The 11,034-nt window shown below is 49.0% G+C and overlaps 1 protein-coding gene across 2 annotated transcripts in view; it reads right to left on the reverse strand.

The window, feature by feature from the left end:
• The window catches only part of LOC141162312 (uncharacterized), an 84,156-nt gene extending 81,221 nt beyond the window's left edge, over window positions 1-2,935 (reverse strand). For both annotated transcript variants that reach the window (XM_073648290.1, XM_073648289.1), the window contains exon 1: window positions 2,829-2,935. The gene's annotated coding sequence lies outside the window, so the exon portion shown is untranslated. The remainder of the gene's footprint in view (window positions 1-2,828) is intronic.
• Window positions 2,936-11,034: the final 8,099 nt, after the last annotated feature.

Below are 11,034 nucleotides of genomic sequence, written 5' to 3' on the forward strand. Positions count from 1 at the left end.
CAGAACAGGAAGGTTGCTCAGGCACCTCCTCAGTGGGGAGGAAGCAATATATATATGTCATCCATAATGTCCCATAGCCACTGGCTGGGGAGGTAATAGCAAGTGCACGCACTGACCCTTTAAGAGGGCAGGAGCGTGCACGTGCCTTAAGGACTTGGCTGAAGGCCGTGCTGGAAGCAGGTAGAGCATGGGGAAGGGAAGCACAGACCGCTGCGCGGGTGAGTGAAGTGACAGAGCAGGGATACGGCGTGGTGCTAACACCTCTGCCTGGATGTAAATGTTTTTTTGTGATACTGACTAATTCTCATCAGTACAGTGGTTCCTGTATGGTCCGCAGTCTGATGATGACTGATGGCAACAACTCCCAATATCTCTTTACCATTCATAGGGACGTACTGGGAGTTGTAGGTTCATGAGAAACAAATGTATATGGGTCTGACCTGACATTGCAATTGATGTACCATGTACTGATGGTGGTCCTAGTCATTTATCCATGTACTGATGATGGTACTAGTAATGTATTCATGTACTGATGGTGGTCCTGGTGATGTATTCCAGTACTGTACTGCAGGCTTCTAATTTTCACAGCGCGCACTGCTGGTGATGAGAGCGGGCGGTCGCGAAACCGCAAGTATGCGATTTGCATATATCCGGTCACATACCGACTAGATATGTATGGCCTCGCTGAATGAAAATGAATTTGGCGCAGCCAAACACGTCTAGTTGTAATGTGACTAAAAGTATACAAATTGCATACTTGTGCTCACATTACTGTCCACTCTGGCCACCAGTAAGGTAGAATCCTAAAAGTGTGCAGTGCACGCGCTGTGAGAATTCAGAAGCCCGCAGTCACCTAGAGTGACTGCAGACTTTCATCACAAGCCTTGACAAGCCCTTTAATTATAAAATGAAGTCCTGTAGCCAATCACAACAGCGTGTAATATACTCACTGTCAGGGTTCAGATCTACTTGCTGGTTCCAGCCACTTCACTCATATGCGATTTTCATACCTACGGTCACGTGACAATGAGCTTTTCTTCCTGCCTCCCTCAGGTTTTCACTGAACATTGAGAGAATTAGGAAGAGCAGCTCTTCGGCATGTGATTGTAAGACCGGGGTCCCACTAGCGTATCACATCCGAAGCGAGAGTGAGCTGGAGGCAAGTGTCAGTGCTCTGTGCCCCGATCCTCTCGCATGAGAGAATCACAGCACAGCTGCAGAAGAGACAGAGAAAGTAATTTCTCCATTTCTTCTGTTGCTGGTGTCAACGGGAATCGCGCTGCACTCGGGTGATGTTTTACACATGTAGCACCCTGAGGATTCGGCTGCTACAGGGGTATTGCACCTCAACCCAGAGGTGTGATATTCCACTCCCGGGTAAGGATGGAGTGTGGAGCTGAGCTCAGAAGGCTGCATGCACTACACACATCCCATTTCCGGAGGGCAGACCAACGGTACTCCCACTTAGAAATGTGCAGGTACGATCGAGTCTGTCCTTGGCTGGAGTGGGAGGGGGGTGGACCATCCCAGTAGTGTAGGGGCAGATAGGGGGAGCAGTCTGGGTAGTGCTAGGAGCTCATTGGGTGCTGGTCACCTGAGCTCACACATAGAGGGAGTATAAAAGGTGGGAACCATCTAAGATCAGGGTCAGTCTGTGAGAAGTCAGCCTGTTGTAGTGAAGACTTTGCAGAGCAGTGGAAGAAAGCAGAGGAGCAGAGCAGCCCCAGGCCCAGAGTGAGAGAGGAGAGAACGAAAGACCCAGAGGGGGAGAAAGAAGGAACTCTGAGAGCCCAAATACAATCACAGGGTGAAGAGTTGGCAACAGGGTACCGGATCCCAAACTGGTGGGGGCTACAGCATACCTCAGCCAGAGACCGGAGGCCGTGGGCAGCATCTGCCACGGCCACCCACCAAATCCACCCGGAAGGCAGACCACGCATAGGGTCAGGGAACCCAGAGGCAAGGGTTCGCCAACAAGAGGCCCGAGGGAGCCGGACATAGGTGGATCCCTGGTGGGGAAGGCCAGAGACGAGGACAGGACAGAAAGGGAGCTCAGGACCACGCTCCAGAATCACCTGGGGGTTGGCCGAGTCCAGGACCTGGTGGACGCAGCACGGCTCGGGTGGTCACTTAAGGCCGGAGTGACCGGTACAAAAGCAGCAGTAAGTAAAGAACCCTGAACTGCACAACCCGACTCTGACTCTCATTACCATCTTCCCTGCACTTCCACAACCACCATCCTCTGCACCTGACCCCCTGAGGCTATACCCTTCCCGTTGGGGGTTATACCACCTAAGCTGCACAAACACCATCAGCCTCAGCGGACCCTGCTGCAGCGGCGGCCGTAGTGACCGCAATTCAACGGGTGGCGTAGTCGACATAAAGAACTTTAGTAACATCAGTAAGGACTGCCACACACTGAGCTTGACACCCTGGGCACGGACCGGGTCACAGCCACTCGGAGACTACAACCCCCATCTGATCCGGCTCCGGGTATCCCCAACAACACTGGCCCAGGGGGCGCGTCACACACACCCATAGACTTATAAGGGTTCGTGAAAGATGATTTCCGGATGCAATCAGAGCATGCTGTGATTGTTTTCGCATGTCAAATTGGCATGAAAAAGTAAAATCAGATGTGAGATGCACCATAGGGTAACATTGGGGCGAGTACAATCCGATTTTGTATTAGATTGCACTTGTGCGATTCCATCACAAGTGGGAGCGAGCCCTAAGTGTGCAAATCACATATGTGCTTGAGGGAGGGGGGCTCCAAACTGAATTCTTGCAGAGTGCTGGAAAACTTAGATACACCTCTGCTCTCTTACCTCCTGTCTCTCGTCTTCTGTCTCTCGTAATTTCTTTCTTTCCTCTTCCGCTCTTTTTTTCTTCCTGGTTGACTCTGGCTGCGCCCCTCCATTTAACACCACCCCCACCATGTGACTCCACAAGGCTGATAACTGTGAGACTGTCGGGAGGGGGCAGCTGCTCGGCTTCTGTCTCCGCTGCTGACTGCAGACTGTGGTGAGTCCTTCTTTCCTGTGTCAGGACTGCAGCGCTGAGCGCCACCCCTGATCAGCCTGCACAGCGCTGGGCGCTCTCAGGGGGCCGCACAGCGCTAAGAGCTATGCCTCGGGGGGCCGCTATAATCATACTGACCTGAAGAACAAATCAGTGTTATCACTTTTATTCCATGGTGAACCATGCAAAAAATAATAGCAATAACTGAATTTCTGTTTTTTGTTCATTCCGTATCCGAAAAATCTGAATAAAAAGCGATCAAAAAGTTCTGTATACCCCTAAATGGGACGAAAAAAATCTTCCCACTCATCGCGGAAAAAATAAGCCCCCAAATAGCTCTGTTCACCAAAAAATAAAAAAGTTACAGCTCACAGAATATGGTGACAGAAAAACAATTTTTCATAAAAAAAACATTTTTACTGTGTGATAGCAGCAAAACATAAAAAAAAAAACTATATAAACCTGGCATCACTGTAATCGCAACGACCAGAAGAACAAAGTTGTCTTATCACTTTCACTGTATGATGAACCGCGCTGAAATAAAAATAAGAACTATTCTTGTATGGCTGTCTCATTTGTCACATAGGTTGAAAAAAGACCTAGGTCCAGTGGCGTACCGCCAATGGCGGCAGGCCACGCCACTGCTATGGGGCCCGTGACCGGAAGGGGGCCCGTGAGCCGGGAGGGCCCCAAACAGCGTGGGAACCAGGAGGATAGGTGAGTATGGGGGGGAGGGAGGTTGCGGCGGCGGAGGAGCGGGTTGAGGCTGTGGAGGAGCGAGCACAATTAGCATACAACACCTCCTGTCCCAGACCAGTAGGGGGAGCTGGCTGCCCCTATAAAAGCTGGAACTGGGGGCAGGGTTAGGGAGAACTGGGCGACCTAGCTCAGGACTGAGACTAGTCCCAGAGAAGGAGGGACAGTTCAGCTGTAGCTGAGGAGTCCGTGAGGCAGAGGAGAAACTGCAAGCCAGGGACAGAGGCGACGAGAGCCGGTCCTGGCAGAGAACCAATCTACCGGACATTGGGGTCTGAGGCTGCCAGGGTTATAAGCCCAGCAGCAGAGAACCAATCCGCAAGGGATTTCATGTCCTTTGGCCTAAGAAGCCCGGAGGCTCCGCCACAACAGAAGGGACCAGCAAGGCCAAGAGAGGCCAAAGGTAAAAGGAACCCAAGTTGCCAGCCATACGGGCTAGAAGTACACGGCCAGCTCAGGGACGTGAGCTATTACACCACGAAGAGGGGAATAGTCAGAAAGAGCATAGAGAGAACGGTAGGCCTACACACTCACCCTGACCAGTGGGGCTCGCCCAAATGCTCTCAGACACCCAGGCCCATTCCTAACCAGTACCACTGTTGGGTCATTAATAATACCTACAATAAAGACCCTGGACTGTTTGAAGTGGACTCTGAACTCTTACTATTGCGGCCTGCACTATCACCCCCAGCATCCACCTACACTGCCCTGAGGCTACACTCTTCCCGTGGGGAGTTATCCTACCCCTGTGCTGCACACCAACACCAGCCTCAGTGGTCTGCCTTGCAGCGGCGGTTATCCCTGACCGCAATCCACGGGTGGCGTAGTCGGACATTCAAAACACTGATAAATACTGCCACAATTTTCTGACCACCCTGAGCCACGGGATCGGGTTGCCACTACTACCTCCAGCATCATATAGAAGCCCGGTTCCGGGTACCCCACGGCCCAGGGGGCGAGTCAGCTTTGGCGTAGTCGGCAGGATTGTGACCAACCCGCCACAAACGGGTATTGCGTGCCTGAAAAAGACTTTATACTTACCTGAGTGAAGTTTCCCGCCATTCGGGGCCATTTCCCGCCAATCGGAGCCGTTTCCCGCCATCGGGCGCCATCTTCGGGACGCCGCGCGGGAAGAAGAGGGGCGTGGACGTCAAAAACGCGCGAGACCTGAAGCTCCGCCCTACGCTGAGACGCTGCACAAGGTCCTGGAAGGAGATTCAGCGGACGCCGACGTCATCACCGAGCGACGCAAGGTCCTCGCCTAGAGCATTGCGAGCGGAGCCGCGGCCTACAGAAGAGGATCGCCGGAAGGTAGGCCATGGTTAACTAGGGGGGAGGAAGATGTCGGACGCGGAGGGACCCTCTACTACCAGCGTAGCCGCTGCAGCTGTGATGCCGTTTTCCATGCCCTATATCCCCAGAGCGGCCTGGCTGCCACAGTATGCCGGCGAGTCGCATACCCTGGGCGACTTTAAAGAAAGGCTGTATAGCCTGTTCAAAGTTTATCCCCTGACAGAAGAACAGAAAGTAAGCATACTGATAGGGCAGTTAACTGGTGCAGCCCAGCGGGAGGTAAAGTCTTGGACAGCTGAGGAGAAAAGGACTGTAAGGGGGGTTCTGACCCGTGTACGGGACACCTTTGATACCCGTACCTCAGCAGAAATCAAAATGCGGTTCTATGGATGTAAGCAGCGAGCTCAAGATAGCATCAGAGATTATGCCCTAAATTTACAGGAAGCCTTGGGAGCAATTAAGCAAGCTGACCCTGGCAGCGTGCAGGATACAGATAAACTGTTGACTGACCAGTTCATAGAAGGTCTGCTGTCCAGCACCCACAGAACCCAGCTGCGCCTGATGGCCCTACAGAACCCCGATTTGACTTTTGCACAGTTCAAAGATAGGGCCATCCGGGTGCTCCGAGAACCCGCACCAGGTGGCGCTGTAGATTCCCGGCGCCCTGCCATAACTTACCACCAGGGGGCGGTGCCCTACCCTGCAGACCTTGTGGGGGCTGATGCGCAGGCCCTAAATCCATCCCCGCCTGCAAACCTGCACCATCAGGTCCAAGAGCTAACAAAGAGTGTTGCTGCATTGACCAGAACCGTACAGTCGTTACAGATGGACCCGTCAGTGTTATGTTCTGCTACCAGAGCTAAGGAAAGAGAGGAGGTCTGTCCCTACGATAGAACTCAGCTGAATCCCTACGATGTAACAGGGGACCTGATCCTGCGATCAGACCTGCTAAAGTCCTAAACTAGTCTGTACGGAGACCTATAGATGTGGGGAAGGAATCCCTACAAGTACTAAGGACTGGGAGGAAAATGGGACACCTCCTAACAGAAATAGTAGCAGACAGACAAACAAACAAAATATATAGAACACAGAGGTCCGTAGACCAAGCAAACTAACAGAGTAAGATACAGAGCACAGGCTAGCTAGAAAGTAGTTATACAATGAAGTCCTGCAAAGCCAGAAGGGCGAAGCAGGATTAAATAGGCCAACAAGGTCATGTGACCAGCAAAGGAAAAAACCTAAGAGCAAGGTTCTAACAGTACCCACCCTTCTAAGAGGATCCTCCGGATCCCCTAGGACCAGGCTTATCAGGAAATCTCCTGTGAAACGCTCTGATAAGTCTGGACGCGGAAACATCATCTGACCTCACCCAAGAGTTATCCTCGGGTCCGAAACCTTTCCAGGCCACAAGATACTGCAAACTACCTCTATACCGTCTAGAGTTAAGGATGCGAGAAATTTCATATTCCCCGTCCTCCACCACCGGAGGAACAGAGGCAGAGGCGTCACCATCCGACACAACAGCTTTTTTTAACAGAGAGACATGAAATACCGGATTAATTCTCCAGGAGGTAGGAACCTCCAACCTAACAGCAGATTGGTTGACAACCTGAAGCACCTTAAAGGGCCCTACAAACTTGGGACCCAATTTCTTAGAAGGAATCCTCAACCGCAGATTCCTAGAGGACAACCAAACCATGTCACCAACAGCGAACAAAACCTCCTGTCGTTTCCTATCAAAGTAGTCTTTAGATTTTCTGTTGGCCTCCTGAAGATTACCACGCACATCCGTCCAAACTCTCTCCAAATCACCGGAAAAATTCTCCTCCTCAGGCACGGCAGATCCCAACTTGGAGAACGACCCAAACGACGGATGTCTCCCAGAACAACAAAAAAAAGGCGAACAACCAGCAGAAGAAGATGTATGATTGTTCAGAGCAAATTCAGCAAGTGGCAGAAACTCAGACCACCCCTCTTGATTGTCTGCCACAAAACAACGCAAGAACTGCTCAACATCCTGGTTTTTCCTTTCTGTCTGGCCATTAGATTCAGGATGATATCCGGACGAGAACGACAAATGAACTCCCAACCTGTCACAAAAGGCACGCCAAAAACGAGCCACGAACTGAGGACCCCTATCAGAAACAATGTCAGTAGGAACGCCATGAAGTCTGACAATTTCCTTGACAAAGGCGTTAGCGAGAGTTTTAGCGCAGGGCAGTTTGACGAAGGGAACCAAGTGACACATCTTGCTAAAACGGTCCACGACCACCCAGATGACAGTAAAACCCTCAGAGGGGGGAAGGTCAGTTATAAAGTCCATAGCCAAATGTGTCCAAGGAGCACTGGGAACCTCCAAAGGACAAAGCAACCCCGCAGCAGGAGTATGTGAGGACTTAGATCTAGCACATATAGTACATTGACGCACCCACTTAATGACTTCCTTCTGCCATCCAGGCCACCAAAAACTGCGACCCACCAGTCTCTTGGTCTCAGAGATTCCGGGATGACCTGCCAACCGAGATTCGTGACACTCAACAAACAAATCTCTCCTAAAGGTCCCAGGCACAAACAACCTCCCATGAGGAGTGTTAGATGGGGCATTCTCCTGTGCTTTAAGAATCTCATCTTCCAAAACGGAGTCCAAAGCAGCTATCACAACACCTTCTTGTAAAATGTTCTCCTCTTTCTCAGCACCGACTATGGGAGAAAAACTGCGAGACAAGGCATCCGCCTTAACATTCTTAGTACCAGGGATGTAAGTAACGGAGAAATTAAACCGCGAGAAAAACAGTGCCCACCTAGCCTGACGGGCATTCAGGCGCTTGGCAGCATCAAGATATATCAGATTTTTATGATCCGTAAGAACCTGAACGGGAAATTTCGCACCTTCCAAGAAGTGGCGCCAGTGTTCAAATGCGAGTCTAATAGCCAATAATTCCTGATTACCAATATCGTAATTCAGTTCAGTCTCCGAAAATTTTTTTGAAAAAAAGGCACAGGGATGTAATCCATCCCCGTTATCCTGAGACAATACTGCGCCAACCCCCACAGAGGAAGCATCAACCTCAACCAAAAACGGCTTAGTCACATCAGGCTGCATAAGGATGGGAGCAGAGGTGAACCTCTCCTTGAGATACACAAAAGCTTCAATGGCCTCAGAAGACCACTGAACCGCATCAGCACCTTTCCTGGTGAGATCGGTCAGAGGTTTGACAATACTAGAAAAATTTTTTATGAATTTTCTGTATTAATTGGCGAAACCTAAAAACCTCTGTATCGATTTCAAACCAATAGGCCTAGGCCATTCCTGTACAGCTTGAACTTTAACCGGGTCCATCTCAAAACCTTCGCTGGAGATAATGTAACCCAAAAAACTAATTCTCTGTGCAGCGAACTCACATTTCTCCAGCTTAGCAAAAAGCGAATTGTCCATTAATAACTGTAATACCTCACGTACGCTCCGCCAATGAGACTCCAGATCCGGCGAATAAATCAAAATGTCATCCAAATACACAACCACATTTTTGCCGATCAAAGGTCTAAGGATGTCATTAATAAGATTCTGGAAAAATGCAGGAGCATTAGTAAGACCAAAAGGCATAACCAGATTCTCAAAATGACCCACAGGAGTGTTAAAAGCAGTCTTCCATTCGTCACCCTCCTTCATGCGCAACAGATTGTATGCCCCCTTAAGGTCAATTTTAGAGAACCACTTGGCCCCCATTAACTGGTTAAACAGATCAGGAATCAATGGCAGTGGGTAAGGATTGCATACAGTAATTTTGTTAATCTCACGAAAATCCAGACAAGGACGTAAACCGCCGTCTTTTTTTTTTACAAAAAAAAATCCTACCGCCACAGGAGACTTAGAGGGCCTAATGTGACCGGCGGCCAAACTTGTCTGTATGTATTCCTCCAAAGCCTTCCTCTCAGGAATAGTAAGGTTAAATAAACGACTTTTAGGAAGAGTCGCTCCAGGGACAAATTCAATAGAACAATCATAGTCTCTATGGGGAGGCAAAACCTGCGATTCCTTCTCAGAAAAAACTCTCCAAAAATCCTGAATAGGAACAGGCAATTCTCCCCTATCCAAAGCTGCAATACGCCCGTTACAACACTTGTCATAACATTTATGGCTTCAGGATTTAATTTCACTGGTAGACCAATCCAGTACAGGATTGTGAAATTTTAACCAGGGCAATCCCAATATTACTGGAGAAGGCAAGTTATTCAAAACTACCAAATCCAATTTCTCATGGTGAACACCATTAATAGTGAGAGGAAATTCACAGACCTTGAGAGTAATATTCTTCAAAGGGGAACCATCCACAGAAACCACAGCAACGGGGGATGATAAAGGTTCGGGTTTTAAATTGAGTCTTTCCAAGAATCCCCCATCAATTACATTCAGAGTAGACCCACAATCAACAAACACCCGAAATTCCATTAATTTTTCCTGAGCAATCGTGGAAGCAGCTAAAAATACACCCTTGGAATTTAAACAGGCAATACGGGCATGACTGACCATTTTTTTTTCTTTCTTCATACGAAGCTCACAGCCTTTAATCAAATGACCAGATTTTCCGCAATAGAAACACAAGCCTTCAGAAAATCTACAGTCTTTTCCTTGAGAGCGAGGTGCCACCGATCCAATCTCCATCGGTTCACCACTGTTAGTACACACATTCTCATAACCAGAAACTGACATAGCAGAGGATTTGGTCTCATTAACCCTTGCACGCAGTCTCCTATCCACCCGTATAGCTAATTGCATAGCCTGTTGCAAATCTTCAGGTGTAGGATAAGCAAGTAGCAGGTCTTTAACCCTTTCATTGAGCCCAGCAAGAAATAGACTTTTCAGAGCAGAATCGTTCCACCCTGTTTGAGTAGACCAACGACGGAAATGAGTACAATATTTTTCCACATTACCTGATCCCTGTTTCAAACGTCTCAACTCAGTCTCAGCTGATGCGACACGGTCAGGATCATCATATAATAGTCCCAAAGCAGAAAAAAAACTATCCACTGATCTGAAGCATGTATCACTAGGTTGCAAAGAAAAGGCCCACTCCTGAGGCTCTTTGCGCAAAAGTGACATTATGAACCCTATGCGCTGGGATTCATCCCCAGAGGACTTGGGTCTCAAACGAAAATACAATAAGCAAGCATTTTTAAATGAAAAAAATTCTCGGTGTTCACCAAAAAATAAATCTGGCAAACATACCTTAGGCTCCAAGAAATGTGCTCCAGGACAGTTACTCACGTGCTGACGGAGCTCGGCCACCTCCAGAGAGAGTCCCTGCAGGCGATGAGAAAAATCCTGAACCGACACCATGATGGAACAGAAAAATCTTTCCTTAGAGAATTTGCAGGCTGGACTTACTGTTATGTTCTGCTACCAGAGCTAAGGAAAGAGAGGAGATCTGTCCCTACGATAGAACTCAGCTGAATCCCTACGATGTAACAGGGGACCTGATCCTGCGATCAGACCTGCTAAAGTCCTAAGCTAGTCTGTACGGAGACCTATAGATGTGGGGAAGGAATCCCTACAAGTACTAAGGACTGGGAGGAAAATGGGACACCTCCTAACAGAAATAGTAGCAGACAGACAAACAAACAAAATATATAGAACACAGAGGTCCGTAGACCAAGCAAACTAACAGAGTAAGATACAGAGCACAGGCTAGCTAGAAAGTAGTTATACAATGAAGTCCAGCAAAGCCAGAAGGGCGGAGCAGGATTAAATAGGCCAACAAGGTCATGTGACCAGCAAAGGAAAAAACCTAAGAGCAAGGTTCTAACAGTCAGGATGTCACGGGTGTGTCGCCACGAAGATCGTCACGATTACACAGCCTGACTTCTCGCAGCTGACTTTTTGGTGCTTTGTGTTTTTCGGCAGTGAGGGAGTTAATTCTCTCTCTCTCTGTGCTAGACAAGGTCCAGCCTCGCCCAGCTGCAATC

The sequence above is a fragment of the Phyllobates terribilis genome, unplaced genomic scaffold (genome assembly GCF_046119375.1).
Source record: "Phyllobates terribilis strain yellow unplaced genomic scaffold, ASM4611937v1 Scaffold_9__5_contigs__length_417890890, whole genome shotgun sequence".
Classification (NCBI taxonomy): Eukaryota; Metazoa; Chordata; class Amphibia; order Anura; family Dendrobatidae; genus Phyllobates; species Phyllobates terribilis.